Source organism: Plecotus auritus, assembly GCF_963455305.1.
Source record: "Plecotus auritus genome assembly, chromosome: 7".
Lineage (NCBI taxonomy): Eukaryota > Metazoa > Chordata > Mammalia > Chiroptera > Vespertilionidae > Plecotus > Plecotus auritus.
The window spans coordinates 17181922-17198369 of NC_137774.1; the positions used below are offsets into that span (position 1 = coordinate 17181922).

At 48.5% G+C, this 16448-nt stretch overlaps 1 protein-coding gene and 1 pseudogene across 2 annotated transcripts in view; one reads left to right on the plus strand and one right to left on the minus strand.

Moving 5' to 3' along the window:
- Window positions 1–506: 506 nt before the first annotated feature.
- Window positions 507–4089, minus strand: LOC308254941 (ferritin light chain-like; annotated as a pseudogene). The gene is made up of 3 exons: window positions 4068–4089; window positions 2926–3587; window positions 507–535 (listed from the first exon to the last, which is right to left on the minus strand). The product of its transcript is annotated as a ferritin light chain-like (transcript).
- Window positions 2542–16448, plus strand: part of LOC308254942 (uncharacterized protein) — a gene marked incomplete at its 3' end in the record, with an annotated part of 48961 nt that continues 35054 nt past the window's right edge. Inside the window, exon 1 of the mRNA XM_080681553.1 lies at window positions 2542–2756. The remainder of the gene's footprint in view (window positions 2757–16448) is intronic.

The window sequence follows — 16448 nt, forward strand, 5'->3', positions numbered from 1 at the left end:
GTTTTTATTGTTGTTTATTTATTTTTGGTTATTCCTCACCTGAGGATATTTTTTTCCCATTGCTTTTCAGAAAGAGTGAAAGGTAGGGAGGAGAGAGGGGGGGGGGAGACACCAGCTGGTTTCCTCCCCCACGTGTCCAGACGGGGGGCGGGGAGCAAACCTGCAACCCAGGTACCATGCCCTTGACCAGGAATCCAAGCCAAGCCCCTTCAGTGGGCAGGCCAACGCTCTAACCACTGAGGACACCAGCCAGGGCAGGAGCAGCTTCGAGACAGGAGTGAAGAACGCAAGACCCATCCAGGTGACCTGTGAGGCGGGCATGTCTGTCAGGGTTCAAAGGAGAACGCTCCGGTGGCAGCGTGAGAAGACGGGGTCCCCAAGGGGCTGTCCATGCACACGTGGGAAGACCCGAGACGGTTACAGTTCAGGGTACGACCTCGGAGTCAGGCCCCTGCCACGACCACCATCACTTATGAGCTGTGGTTCCTTGGATACTAGTACGTGACTTACTCTTTCTGAGCGTCCGCTTCCTTACCTGCAAGGGCAGAGGATGGCAGTACCTGTGTCAGGGATTGGCTGCAGGGTTTAGTAGGGTAAGGCGCAGGACCCCTTTCATTCATTGAAGCCAGCCAGTTAAATAACTGAATATCCGCATAACGAGTGAGTGGTGAATGAATAAAGGACTCGGTAAGCAGTGTGAGGGGGTAGCAGTCAGGGCAGTAACCCACCTAGACCAGTGGTCAGCAAACCGCGGCTCGCAAGCCACATGCGGGTCTTTGGCCCCTTGAGTGTGGCTCTTCCACAAAATACCACGGCCTGGGCGAGTCTATTTTGAAGAAGTGGCGTTAGAAGAAGTTTAAGTTTAAAAAATTTGTCTCTCAAAAGAAATGTCAATCGTTGTACTGTTGATATTTGGCTCTGTTGACTAATGAGTTTGCCGACCACTGACCTAGACCAACCACCGCACCTGTAGGTCTGAGAAGGAGCCGACAGCTGAGTGAATGAATGAACTGTTGACCTTATTGAGGTTTTCAAAACAGATGGCGTCTTTACTAATGAGATCAATTCCTGCGCTGGGGAGAGCCTGAACCAAATGTCCTCAACAATCCTTTCCAATTCTTAAATCCTGTGAGAACAAGCATGGTCAGACGGTCCAATTGTAGGAGTCAGGAAGTTTCTCTTCCTCCAGGGCAGCGAGAAAGGTCAAGGAACTGGAATCATGAAGCCGTGGCTAGAAAAGGGATGAAAAGGCCTTCTTACAATCCTCCCAAGTGCTCCCAAAGTAACACACCCAAGAACTGTATGCATCTTCCGGTTTTGAATTATGGTCTTGGACAATACTGGGTCTTCTTCTAGTCCTGCTCTGGACCTTTGACCTCGGTGTGAAAAGCAGAAAGGCCTGGTGTGCTCCGAGATGCGGACATAGGTCTTCAGATTGCGCCATCTCCTGGTCACAGGCGGAAACGGACGCGGCAGTTTCGGGTTCCTTGTTTGTTTATAGTGAGGCACCAGCCCCCGCCACCAGGGAAGCAGGGCAGGAAACAGGCTTGCTCCCCAGAATTTAATCCTGGCCTCCTGGGCGCGGACAGCTTGAAAAGCATCCAAATGCAACGATGGGACAGTTTGCAAAGTTCAGAGCTGGTTTATTTGGAAGCACATATTTCTACCACGGAGCAGTTGCTCATGCATCTCTAATGTCCCCTTTGGAAAGGGGACAGGAATTAGGGCCTTTCCTAAAAGTTCTGAGCTGCCAACGTCATCGGATGGGCAAGGCATTTGTTTTTGTTTGGGGGGGGGGATTTATTTATTTTTTTGATGTCTGAACACACTCAGAACTATTTCTGTGATTCTGATAAAGAGAGGTTGAGAGAGAGGAAGAGGGAGAGCCAGGATCTGAAACCCCCAATCTATTTACTGTGACCGAAGGTTGACCAAGGACACAGGCAAAGGAGCCATTCCAGGCCAACCTTGATGTGTGGATCCTTGGACGGAGTCTATGAACTGCTTCACAAAATTGTATCTGAAAACCCCAGTTGACGGGGTTTTTTTCTGGAATAGAGAGCTACCAGGAAGACTTGGTCGTAAGGTACAGGTTGCAGTGATGCAGCATGCCCCCAAGAATGGTTCTTGGGACATCAGCCCCTCCAGATGCTTGGCCAAAAAGAAAAAAAAAAAAAAGATGTTTTTACTCAAAAAAAGTGAGTGAAATGCTCTGGGCTTTTTCTGCCTTCTAGGAGATTCACGAGGTACATGAACTTAGGAAGGATCTGAGACATGTGACTGAAGTAAAGGAACATTTTTGTGACAAATGAATGTTGCTTCAATCAACATTTTAAAACTTCATTGGCTGAGGAATACTCGTGCAGACGACCATCTAACTGGACCCCCGGGAGCCAGGGCCCTGAGGAACAGGTCGCGGGAAACTGCTCAACAACAAGCAGGTGGCGAGTCTTCTGTTGGTCTCCCAGCACCAGGAGAGCCGAGCCTTCAATACGAGGACCGTGTGCCGTTGCCATGGGACCATGAAAACAGCTCGGTGGCTTGAGAACAGGGAGGAGAGACAGAACCAATAGGTCCTTCAGTCGCTGAGGACCCAGCTACATCACCTCAGGCAGCTCTGCCCATAATAACGATCTGACTTCCGGGAAATGGCAGCGCAGTGTGTAGTTAAGACAACAGCAACAACAAGATCATCTTCCCCATGAACCACGTGGTAGTGAACCGGCCAAGTGTTATCTGAGGAGCTGGCTTCCAACGTGAGTATTGGAATACTCTGTCTCCACTAAACCTCGTGGAATTTTATTATTATTTTTTCCTGCAAAAAGCTTTATTGTTTCATTTGGTCCGATGCCTGGGTGAGGGCTTCAGGATGGTTAAAAGAATGGCTAGTAGTTTCGGGGAGAGGCTCAGGTAAGAGCCACACACCAGGGGGATGCAGAGGGGCCCCCCCAAGGCCTCTGGGCTCCGAAGGCTCCTGGTTGTGCTTGAGGGGGAGCCTTTGGAGGAGATACTCGCCCAGCCCAGCCTGGGGGCCGGCAGCCTGCGGAGGTGTCAGGTGTCGCCCATTTCTTGATGAGTTCCACCTCCTCACCCCGGAAGTGGTTCTGCAGGAAGTCACGGAGCTGAGGGTCTGCGCCGGTAGAACCCAGGGCAGGCAGCTCCAGAAGGGCCTGGGTCAGGCTCCTCTCCAAGGCCAGGGCGGCTTCCATGGCGTCCTGAGCTTTGCCCAGGAGGCTTCATCTTGGGAGGCTTCAGCACGTCCTGGAAGAGAATGTGGCCATCGTGCTGGGTTTGCAACCTTAAGATGCTCAGTGCCCTCGCGCTTCTTCTCTGCCAACTTGCAGAAGAAGTGGCCCACGCCCTTGAGAGCCACATCCATCGTCCAGGTTGAAATAGAAGCCGAGAGAGGTAGGTGTGGGAGGCCCCAGAGGCAGGTTGGCCAGGCGGTTGGCCGCAGCCTCCACCTTGGTGGGTGGAATAATTCTGGTGCATTTGGGAGCTCACGGTTGTTCGGCAATAAGGAGTTAAGGTAGAAAACAACAACAACAGTGTGTTGGCTGGCCGGGAGGTGGTTCTGAAGGTGGTGACTGGATAAGACGTAGGAGAGTGGCCGGAGGCTGGTAGAAGGGGCCTTCCTGGGTCTGTTCCGTCCAAACACCGTTGAAGCACGAGACAGATCCGTGCCCGCTGAGGGCACTGCCCCTCGTGGAATTCTTGCTCTATGTATCACTCTTCCAAAAAACGATCGGACACTATTTCTCCTTTGTAAAATGAGAAGGTGTGGACTGGGGGCTTGGAAAGGCCTTAAGAGGTATTAACACTTGCCTTAACCGGTTTGGCTCAGTGGATAGAGCGTCGGCCTGTGGACTCAAGGGTCCCAGGTTTGATTCCAGTCAAGGGCATGTACCTTGGTTGCGGGCACATACCCAGTGGGGAGTGTGCAGGAGGCAGCTGATCGACGTTTCTAATTTTCTATCCCTCTCCCTTCCTCTCTGTAAAAAATCAATAAAATATATTTAAAAACAAAACAAAACAAAAACTTTAAAAAAAGAGGCATTAACACTCACACACAGCAAAAAAGAAAACCATCACGCCCTCTTTTTTGATGCCGCTCTAAAAATGTTAAATTCGTAAGGTACCTCTTTGTATGCTGCTTGTACTAAACGTAACTACTTTTTATTTCTGGGTCGTTGTCATGGGACATTGTGTTTCCTGGTTTGGGGAGGAGGAGCAGGGAGAAGTGTGTACCATGAATTTTAAAAAAATATTTTTATTGATTTCAGAGAGGAAGGGAGAGGGAGAGAGAGACATCAATGATGAGAGGGAATCATTGATGGGCTGCCCCCTACTGGGGATCGAGCTCGCAACTCAGGCATGTTGACAATTGCTGGGAAGCAGAATCTCAATGGATTGGGGTAATGCTCCAGAGAATGGCCGTTTTTCACCTTGTTTTATACCTTACAATCAAAGGAGGAGACGTAGTGGGTTACAGAAAATCCATTGGTGATAGATTAGGGAGGCGGGAGAAAGCAAGGCGGGGAGGACCTCTGGGATTGGGTAAAAAGTAAAATGATAGACACATACTTCTTTTTTTTTAAATTTCTTTATTGATTAAGGTATCACATATTTGTCCTCATCCCCCATTCCCATCCCAAACGCCTCCCCACGCATGCCCCCACCGCCCTGTTGTCCGTGACCACTGGGACACACACTTCTCATACTGAGGTGGGTACAGGATAGTTAGTCAACAATAACATACCAATAACAGTGAAGGAATTTGTGGTCTCCCTCCTGGTGCCCAGGGCTTTTGGTTGTGCCCTGAGGGGTCCAGAAAAAGGGAAGTTACATGTTACCCTGACATTTCTTTTTTTAATTGTTTAAAGTATTACATACGTCTCCCTCCCCATTGACCCCCCCCCCCCGCCATTCCTACCCCCCGACGACAAGCCCCCACCTCCCCAGTGTCTGCGTCCATTGGTTATGCTAATACACCTGACATTGCAATGATATACAATAGGCTCAGTTAAGGTAAAGATTGACCTTTGTCAGGGAAGATACCGGCCTAGGACGTGACTGTCCACCATGACTGCTTTTATTTTTATTTTAAAATATATTTTATTGATTTTTTTACAGAGAGGAAGGGAGAGGGACAGAGAGTTAGAAACATCGATGAGAGAGAAACATCCATCAGCTGCCTCCTGCACACCCCCACTGGGGTTGTGCCCGCAACCAAGGTACATGCCCTTGACCGGAATCGAACCTGGGACCTTTCAGTCCGCAGGCCGACGCTCTATCCACTGAGCCAAACCGGCCAGGGCCACCATAACTGCTTTCAGTTACAGTTTAATTTCAGACCATCCTTTGTGGTGACTTTAGGTCCTTGACTTTGCAGGACCGCCATGCAGGCCTCCCCTGAGCTTGTCAGGTCAGCATGTGGCTCCTTCTCCGTCCACACAATAATCAAGCGTATCACCAACCATTTCTCCTTTCCAGTGGACGTCTGTGAGCATTGCTGAGCCCAGAGGCTTCCTTCATTTCTGCCCTCCTGGGGAGTGGCCGTGCTGCCGTATTTTTGTGTCTTTGAAATATTAAAAACTTTTAGGCAACGAGAAATATTGCCCTCTACAGGGCATATCCATCTCAGGTGATCATTGACAAGCACAGCACTTTTAGAATGGATTATTCACCCTTCTTTTACTTTGAGGTTTATACAGCCAGTGACAAGCTTGGTGACTAGAGTCACTTCTGCACATATTTATTGCTCAAGTGTAAAAGGAGAGAGGATGTCAAGGAAATTTTTAAACAAAATCTGACAAAGAGAGAAAAGTCAGAACTAGAGCTGGTAAAGGGATTTGAGGGCAAAGGTGTGTGGAATGCTCAGTTTCAAAAGAAGAGAAAGACACATATGTCGTTCCCTGAGCCTCTGATGGTCTGTCTGGGCCCTTGGCTAATCACTGCAGCCCACAAAGGCACCATTGCTTTACTTTTTATTTTATTTTTTAAATTTTTACTGATTTCAGAGAGGAAGAGAGAGGGAGACAGAAACATCCATGATGAGAGAGAATCATGGATGGGCTGCCTCCTGCACACCCCCCTACTGGGGATCGAGCCCACAGCCTGGGCATGTGCCCTTGACCAGAATCAAACCTGAGACCCTTCAGTCCGCAGGCCAATGCTCTATCCACTGAGCCAAGCCGGCTAGGGCACCATTGCTTTTTTAAGTTTTATTCTTTCTTTAAAACATTTCAAGTAAATGTTAATGATGACATTCATCATATCTATCCCTTCTATTTTATTAAAGTCAGATGGTTTATTCTGTACTTGCTATAGAATGAATGTTTGTGATCCTCCCCCCCATTCATTTGTTAAATCCTAATGCCTGACATGTTGGTATTGGTAGGCGGGTCTTCCAGGGGTGGTTAGGTGATGAAGGTGGAGCCCTCATGAATGGGATCTGTGCCCTTAGGAGAGGGATCCCAGGGAGCCCCTTCACCCCTTCTGCTCTGTGAGGACACACAGCAAGATGACCATCAATGAGCCTTCCCAGCAGGGACGACCCCCCAGGACAATAGGCCTCTCGCTAAGGAGCTCCTCCATCCCTCTCCAGAAGAGGGGAAGAGGGGACACGGGAGACACGAGGAGAGGAGCAGCGCCTGGCGCAGAGCCCGGTTCCTACTTCCTGGATGTAAGATGCCGAGGATGCTGTAAACCACCGCCGGCTCCAGCCAGGCACAAACGGTAGTTTTACGTGTTGGTGGGTCCACTGTTCTTGGTCAGCCAACAGGAGGGAAAGCAAGGCCTCCAGGAGGTTGCTCCTTCCGCAGGAAGCAGCACTAAACGCGCCTCACATCAAGGTGAGTGGGAAACCACCCCAATACTGCATTTTGGATTTAAAAAATAAAAAATAAAAAAGAGGACCATCTATGAACTCGGAGGAGGGCCCTCACCGGATGCTGATGCCTGAGCCTTGGATTTCCCAGCCTCTAGCACTGTGCGAAACACATTCCCGTTGTTCATAAGCCACCCATCGGCGGTATTCTGTTATAGCCGCCTGAACGGCCTAAGACGGACGTTGTGTCTTAGTAACGGGCACAGAAGGGAAGCCCCGGGAGCCATACAGCCCTGAACCAAGTACTGTTTCCACGGTGGGTCCGCTCAAATCACAGGCCGGTAACCAGAAGCACACACTTGCCCATGGCCGCCCCCGGCAGCCCTTAGCACGAGAAAGCATTGCTTCAGGAAACGTTCATTTCCATTACATCGGGGTGTGGGGTGTGTGTGGGGTAATATAATAACTTAAATGTATTTGTGACTCCTGGGAGTGCAAAAAGCTGGAAGGCCGCGGCTTGCATGAGAACGAGCCTTTGTCTGCTACACATGCGAACTCAGACCCATTAAGTGACATTAAATGGCATCCGCATGGAAACCTAAGAGAATTTTAAACCTCAGATCATTGAAATTCTCATCAACTATACAACAGTTCTACACACATGAAAGTTAAGGTGGGGGAAATACTGAAACACCCTGGTTTATGGGGTTGCTGGGCTGCCATAGCAAAGTGCCACTGGCTGGGAGGCTGTTATAGGCACCGCTCGCCAACATCAGAGAGGTGTTCCCGACAGCCGCCCCCACCCTCCAATCAGTGGGAGAGGGCTGTTCCCAGCCTCAATCCTTGTCTTCTCATAGAAATGAATTTATACGAGAGACCTTGACTGCGCTGTGAAAAGCCAGTTTATCAAAGCAATGAAAGCATGCCCCTTTATTGAAAAAGCAGAGCCAGCAAACCCACACATCCGGCTTAGGAAGCACAGACAGCTCTCAGCTAATCTGAAGAGCAGGGTGGGTGACGGCCTAAGGCGTTATGGACGCTCCTGCCTATAGGGCTCACATTTCCTCTGCTGAATATTTTGGTGCAGATTCATTCTCAAGGTCCCTTTTTACTTGGTTGTGGCCTTCCCAGAATTCAGGAGAAGCACCTGCAACTTGATCTTGCCAAGCCTTGAGACTGCTGGCTTCTCTGCTTAGGGAGTAAAATTGCCCTTTTCCTCTTTCCTCCTTCCCGCCCCCACCCTTTCTGCAGTCTCTCCTTAGGGAGGTTTTAGCCATGTGCTCTGTGTCCGGGGCTGGGAAGACAATGGCTTGCTCGTTACAAGCTGGCTGCAAACTGCCCACACTGTTGAGCCTTGTTTTAACTTTCCTGCCTCAGTTTCCCTCTTCCTCCTGCCCTGGAATCCCATAACAGCTCCACATAAATTTATTTGCTCACAATTCTGGAGGCTAGAAACCTGAGATCAAGGTACGGGTGGACTGAGTTTATCCTGAGGCCTGTTTCCTTGACCTGCAGGCCCCTTCACGTGGTCCGCTCTCTCCGTGTGCCCCTATTTTTATAAGGACACCAGTTGCTGACCTCATTTTAACTTACTCACCTTTATAAAGGTCTTAGCTCCAAATACAGTCAACGCTGTGATGTTTGGACTTCAACATAGGAATTTGACGGGGGCACAATCGGGTGATTGGATGGTGCGCCTCATTCAGTCAGTTAAAGGCCTTATGAACAAACGCTGAGGTTTCCTGGAGATGGGGAAATTTGGCCTCAAGATGGTAACATCAACTTCTGCCAGAAGGTGCAGCCTATAGATTCTGAACTTGTCAGACCCCACAACCACATGAGGCAATGCCTTAAAATAAGTCTCTTAATGGTGTGCCTATATACACCGTTGGTTCCGTTTCTCTGGAGAACCCTAACTGATACTCTACCGTAGGAAATAATGAAATACCTGTGTGTTTTTTTGTGATTTGCTGGGCTGCCATAGCAAATGCAGGGCTGGCTGGGAGGTTTTGTTGTTGCAAAAGGGAACCAGCCCCGTTCACGCCACCTCAGAACTGTGAATCAGCCAAGCGCGGGCTGCAGTACTCACACAGAACTCCAGGTGGCGCCCCTGCACTACTCAAAAGAGGCTTCCTTACTGCAGGCCTCACCTCACAGGCTTTTAAACTCAGATTTCAAGACAACCCAATGACTCAGCAATGCCAAAGGGGAAGCATAACATTTGGACAAAGGATACTGCCTACATGTCCAATGTTCACAAGCTTGCCACCACAAAAATCACTTTTTCCATGTGTCCTTTCTTGGAAGTCCCGTCTCTTTGGTAGGCATTAGCATGATCTGAGCCAATAGCTCCTTGGGCAATCTCATCCCCCTCTCCCCCAATGAATAGGACACCCCGGGGTTAACAGAAAAGGAGGATAGCATTGTGGTTGAAGGTTGACGGGCCAATTTGTCTTGTTTTCTGTCTGCAACAGAAAAGAGGTCACCTGCTCATTGTTCTAGGTTTTCTTTCTTTTCAAGTCCCCGGGGATGTGAGCCACTATGGCCCAAGGACACAGCATGCCTGGGTGTTTATGCCCACAGGGCATGACTCACCCTGACCCCAGGATGTCAGCTACCCACAGTGCTGGCTGGACAGACTCTGTGCCTGCTGGGCAAACCCCTCCGTTAATCCTGCTGGTGGTCAAGACCCTACCCTGTCATTAGGCTGTGTCCTTGACCACAAGCTCAAAACATTTGGCGGCATGGGCTTGTTGAAGCCTTGTAATATTTTGTAAGAAAATTTGAGATGCCTTTACTTTTTAAATTTCTACGTTGGGTATGGGAAGCAGAACCAGCTTTGTGGAGTGACCCTGGGAAGGTCACCCAGGGATTCAGAATCAGAATCATGGGCCTAGACCTGCCATCGGGGTGCTGACTTTCCTAAATCTCTGCCACAGGGCTCTCCCTCCCCAGCCCGCCGCCCCCACCATCACTCATCCTTTGCTGGTACATAAGGCATTTATTTGGCTCTTTTCTAAAGGATGTGCATTCGCACACGTACACAAATCCATGTCTGTGTTTCTGCAGTTTTAAGCAATGTGTCACTGATGTGCTCCTGGTCTAACCCAAAAGTAAGTGGAAGCATAACCTACCGTTTACATTAGAACCTGACTTTTTAAAAAAATATATTTTTATTGATTTCAGAGAGGAAGGAAGGGAGAGAGAGAGAGAGAGAGAGAGAGAGAGAGAGAGAGAGAGAGAGAGAGAGAGAACATCAATGAGAGAGAATTTTGATTGGCTGCCTCCTGCACAACCCCTACTGGGGATCGAGCCCGCAACCCAGGCATGTGCCCTGACCAGGAATCGAACCGTGACCTCCTGGTTCATAGGTCGACACTCAACCATTAAGCCACACCATATTTTTCAAACCTCATATTTTTCAAACTTACTTGAATATACACGACCTTTTCCAAGAGGAGGTACCCGTGAATGTTGCTGGAACAATATTCCCGGAATACCATTTGGCAGTGCTGAACACAATTCTCATCTCTTTGTGGCGCAGGGCTGGGTGTGTAGGCAGTGACCCCCGCCTCCTGCTGTGCTGAGCCATCTGGGAGTTTACAGAGTTAGTGTTAGAGTTTGTTGGTTTTTGTGGTCTCCAGGGCATTCTAATGGTTGACAAAAGCCAAGTCTCGTGGCAGTTTCCCAAGCCTGAGATGACGGCGCAGACAGTAGAGTAAATAGTGCCCTCGCCTACCTCTGGTGGGCCCGTCCCATCCCTTCCAAAGCACACAGGCATCTCCACCCAGGGCCACCCTGGGACCCCTCCAGCTGTTCCATCTCTGGCATCAGGGGAACCTCCCATTCCCAGTCCCTGGAAAGTGACCTTCAGTCCCTTGAAAGACAATCTGAAAGGCAACTGGGATAGTCCTAAAAACTGCTCAGTTCTTCATCCCTCTCTAAACCAAAGCCGTAACCCGGAGGCAGTAATTCTTTTATGGATAATGAGAAAAATCCCTGTCTCTCTCCCAGGAATACTCCCTTCAATCCTTTCATCGGCCTCAAAGAGTGGGCAGCTTTGCACCAGAGCTGAAGTTTCTCTACCACCCCTGGTAGTGTTTCATAATCATAGGGATTAGGAAGAGGCACATACTTAGTTTGAAGTCTTTTGGGGGCCAATGACCTTGTAGCAATGACCCTATGTGATGGCGATAAGTGGTTGAATGTTACTGCATGTGTTAGATTTAAAACTCTGTAGAAGTTCCCTGATTCATCTCAGGAAAACATAATGACTTATCTATATATATAAAAGCCTAAGCGACTGGCCGACTGGCCGACTGTTTGACCGGTAGCTATGATGTGCACTGACCACCAGGGGGCAGATGCTCAACACAGGAGCTGCTGAGCTGCGGTGACTTGGCAGCTGCTGAGCTGTGGTGACTTGGCAGCTGCGGTTCTTGGGTGACGCACCCAGAACCAGAGAGGAGGGAGCCCAATTCCGGGGTGCATCACCCGAGAACCGCCCTCTCGCAATCCGGGACCCCTCAGGGGATGTCAGAGAGCTGGTTTCGGTTCGATCCCCACAGGCCAGGCCGAGGGACCCCACCAGTGCACAGATCTGGGCCTCTAGTAAGGAATAAAATTGCTGGGCAGTGGTGATGGTGCCATGTTGGGTGATTCTCTCTAGGCTTCTTCTTTTTTTGTTAATCCTCATCCGAGGACATTTTTCCATTGATTTTTTAGAGAGAGTGAAAAGGAGGGGGAGAGACAAAGAGAGAGAAACATCGATGTGAGAGAGACACATTGACTGGTTGCTCCCCCCGACCCCCTGCACGCACCTAGACCGGGGCCAGGGATCAAGCCTGCAACCAAGGTACATGCCCTTGACCGGAATTGAACCTGGGACTCTTCAGTCCGAGGGCTGATGCTGTATCTTCTGAACCAAACTGGCTAGGCCTCTCTCTGGCTTCTTCATGAGCTTTGGGACCATCAATAAGACTTGTCTTCACTTTGTGGCTCTTGTAGAGAGGTCAGATGGCAACATCTCTTAATTGGTAAGTCTGGCTTTCAGAATCTGTCATACACAACTCATCAGTCAGGTCACCTGACAAACATTGATTGGTTATCAGCTGGACCAATTCTCAGGGGCAGGGGCACTTAATTCAATGAGATGCAAACCCTTTCTAGCAGAAGATGAGGCAGAGTCAACGACATTCATCAAAGATGTAGGTGCTGCTCTTGAAGAAATGTGCTTGCTCCAATATTTCTCTAAGTCACGTTGTAAGTCACAACTTTTTTAGCCTAGTGGTTCAGAGTACAGCCTCCAGCATCAGAGGGTCTTGTTGAAGACTCAGTTCTGTGAACTAGCTGTGTGCCCATGAGCAAGTGATGTCACCTCTTCAAGTTTTGGTTTCCACGTCCACAAAACAGAAACAATCATAGCCCCTGTCTCTAACTTGTGAGGATTAAAAGAGATCCTGCATTCAAAGCTCGTGGTGCACCACCTAACAGATAGTAAGCTCTCAATAAAAAGTAGCATTTGCTATTCATCTTCTTCTTCCCCATCCCAGCCACGTTCCAACCTATCTCACTACACCTCCAGTCTCTATGTGGAGTCCTTTCCCAATCCAGCACATTTCGGAGAACCAGATCATTCCATTCTCCATCAGCCTTCCAACACTCGCAGGAATCACAGACGTTGGAAAACTTGGCTAAAAGAGAAAAACTACAAAAGGAGTGATAAAAGGAGGAGTTTGAGATCTACCTGAAATTCCTTTAAAATTCCTTCTAGCCCGTGGTGTTCACCCACACAGCCTTGTGTTATTGTTATCTGCTCTCCCAGGGGTCACATGCTTCGACTATTGCAAACCCCTGAGCTTCCCTGGGAAGCTGTGGAGTCCCCACGTCATGGATCTCCCAGCAGCCATTCTCCAAGGACCTTGCCCAGACATTCGTGGGCTCGCCTGCCATCCATGAAGCTCCAGGGCAGGTTCTCCAGTGATTTCCAAGGATGCAGCACGTGGGCTTTGCTTTCGTTGGCCCTTGCTATCCGTGGAGCTTGCCTGGTGCTCTTCCCACAGGGAGACAGAGTAGGGTGTTTTCTTCTGGCTGCTCTTCCTTAGCAGAGAAAACACTGCACCTCCCTCCTTTAGGGTGTGGTGCCTTAGAATCACCTGGAGGATCACAGGTGCAGTCACCGGGGGACAGACTTCATGCCGAGACTCCCAGGCTCGTTGCTCGCCATCCTGACTCACCCTCATGGCACCAGGGCAGCTTGGTCAGTCTACAGTGGTCGGCAAACTGCGGCTCGCGAGCCACATGTGGCTTGTGAGCCGCGGTTTGCCACTCTGTTGACTAATGAGTTTGCCGACCACTGGGATAGGGGCTTAATCACAAGGAACAACAACAGCCAGTAATTATTGGAATCGAGAGTCTAGGTCAGTGGTCGGCAAACTCATTAGTCAACAGAGCGGCAAACGGCGGCTCTCGAGCCGCATGTGGCTCGCGAGCCGCAGTTTGCCGACCACTGGTCTATTTTAACATGGCACTTGTACAGAAGAAATCCTAGTTGTTTCTAACCATGTTTTACACTCAAACGCCCTTAAAGAGAGAGAAAAAGGTCTGAAAATGAAATCAAGCCAATACAGCCGTGGGCAAACTACGGCCCGTGGGCCGGATCCGGCCCGTTCGGCTGTTCTATCCGGCCCGCGGAGCCAAAAGAGCAGAGGGTTCTCTTGCTCTCCCCTCCGCTCCTTTACTTTGAATTTATATTAGTTCACACAAACACTCCATCCATGCTTTTGTTCTGGCCCTCTGGTCCAGTTTAAGAACCCATTGTGGCCCTCGAGTCAAAAAGTTTGCCCACCCCTGCAATAGGATGTTTTAAAGAGGGTGAAGGATACAGGTCAAAGAATCACAACTAATCGATGAAGATTTTTAAAAAGAGACCTCCATAATAGTTCATCACTGATCACGTTCTTGCTGTGTTCTAGGCCCTATCCTAAGGCCTTATGTAGATTTTCTCATCAGATCCTCTCAAAAACTTTTTAAGAGGATGCAGTTATTATCCCCAACTAAAAACCGAGAAAACACAGAAGCTTGGTGGGGTTAAGCAACATGGTAAATTTTGGGCTCATCTTCATTTCTTTAAAATCTGTATCTGGGTAAAGTCACGTTTTAAAAACCCTGAAGAGGAAAAAAGAAAACATAATTTCAACATGTCTTAGATTGCATTTATAATAGAAGGGTGTCCGGGGCTGGCTGGATGAGTGGGATCGCATGCCTTCAGGTGTTGGCTTGGTGAGCCTTCTTCTTTCGCAACCAACTGTACCTGAAGCCTGGGCTGACATCATCAACCGACTCTGAAAGTAAATATGTGGTCCGAGTGGTTTCACAGTGGGTCCTGGTCTCACCTCTCAGGCTGGGCCATCTCTGCTGGAACCGAGGAGGGAGAGGAGGTCTAAACAGAAGCAGAATCGAAAAGCTCAAAGCTGCAGGGGACCATCGTGAAGCGCCTGAGCGTCTAACCACTGTACTGTACACCCAAAACTCATACAAAATCATCTCGAGTGTCAACTGTATTTAAAAATAAAATTGTTAATGAAGAATTATGCTGCTTTTAAGAAAAAGAAAAGCTCATAACGTTCTACTCCTCCTCAGTTGACTTAGGCCACCCTCATGGTGTGGCCTGGTTTTCTTATTCGAGGCATAGACACAGTTACCTCCTGGCAGTCAAAACCCTCAGAGTCGTGCTGACTCCACAAAAGAGAGTCAGCTCATCATGTTATGTCCACATATGCCCCCCACTCGTGCCAAGCACTCTCCACTCACATTCATCTGCTGACCACCGCTCCCTAGGTTCAGAGTTAAGTATCCTTGAGTGTATTATTGCTCGGGGAATCAAGTTGAGGATGGAAGACAAGCAAGAGTCCCAGAAAGGCATCTGCCTTCTCTCGGAAAACAGAAATGCACGGTGGAAAGAGATTCCTCAGTTAACCAACTTGGTCATTAAACACATTTACAAATGCGGCACTTAAACTCACTGGCCTGGGCTCCAGGTCTGGACGGGCCACCCGTGGGGAGGGTAACACGGAGAAGTTACTCAACAGCCCTAACCTTCACCTCCCCAGGTTGCAGAGAAGAATTAATGTACGTGGAGAAGGTTCGATGAAGGTCATATTTCACTTTCATTATTGCAATTATTAATTATAGTCATGAAATATCCTTGCTGCCAGGTGTACTCATAGCTCTCTCCTTGTTGACGGCCTCACTTTGTTTTGTGTGTTTTTAATTTGCATATTTTTTAATTAAAAAATTTTTCAGTTACAGTTGGCATGCGATATTACATTAGTTTCTGGTGTATAGCATCATGGTTAGACATTTATAGAACATATGAAGCGATCCACCTGATAAGTCTAGTATCCACCTGGCACCAGACATAGTTATGACAGTATTATTGACTATATTCCCGATGCTGTACCTCACATCCCCATGACTGTTTTGTAACTGCCAATCTGTACTTCTTAATCCCTACAGAAAGAGTTCTTGTAGGTACTCAGTAACTATTTCTTGAAATGGATGGATAGATGGATGATTCTAAAGCCTCATTGTGTGTGTGTTTTCATATTTTACTATTCTGGAAGAGTGACACTTTCGATCTACAACATTAGGTGGTGAATGGAGCAGTGAGGCCATGAGTTTCTCAACACAGGGACTTCTAACAGGGTCTATTGACTGTCCATCTGCTGAGAGAAGCGTTTCTTCCCTTGCAGAGTTAAGTATCAGAAACAATCAGAAGTCGGGGAGTATCTGTCATAGAGGCAAGTAAAGCCAGACATAGAAAGATGTCATTTCTGAATGGAACAGACTAGAACTAATGCAGGTGGGACAAAGGAGTCCGAGAAGCAGCCCTCAGCCTAGATAAGAAGGCCACAGTCTCCACAGAGAAGGGATTTCATCTTCCACCAGGTCCGACCTATGAATTCCCTATCTTGCACCTCGGTCCACACTAGTCCTGCTTCTCCTTGTCTATTTCCCAGCTTCATTAATATTCTCATCATATACCGCTCACCCATGCATATCCTTCCAGCTCCTATATCTGTCCCCCTGTCTCACTCCTGCCACCCTGAACCCCATGGGACATCTCTCCTCTTTCTCACTCTCTCAAACTTTCTTCTTGCCTGGCCTTAGCTAATTCCTGGAGTTCCCTAAACACATGTTGGTCTTTCTTTTTTTTAAAATCCTCACCTGAGGTTATGTTTTTATTGATTTTGAGAGAGAGAGAGAGAGAGAGAGAGAGAGAGAGAGAGAGAGAGAGAGAAACATTGATCATTTGCCTCCCATACACACTCCAATCAGGGATCGAACCCACAACCTTTTGGTGTACAGGACAATGCTTCAACCACCTAAGCCACCTGGCCTGGGTGACACATCTTGGTCTTTCTAATCATTCCTTTGCACATCCTCTTCCCTCCACTCATCTTACAAGGCTCAGTTCAAACATCTCCACGTTCAGAGAAACAATGTAGACTCCCCTGATCTCAAGCAGAATTCACAGTTCCCGCCTGCATTTCTCTCATACACCCTCTCACAGGACATTTTAACTATTTGTTTACATGTCTGTCTTCCTAGCTACATT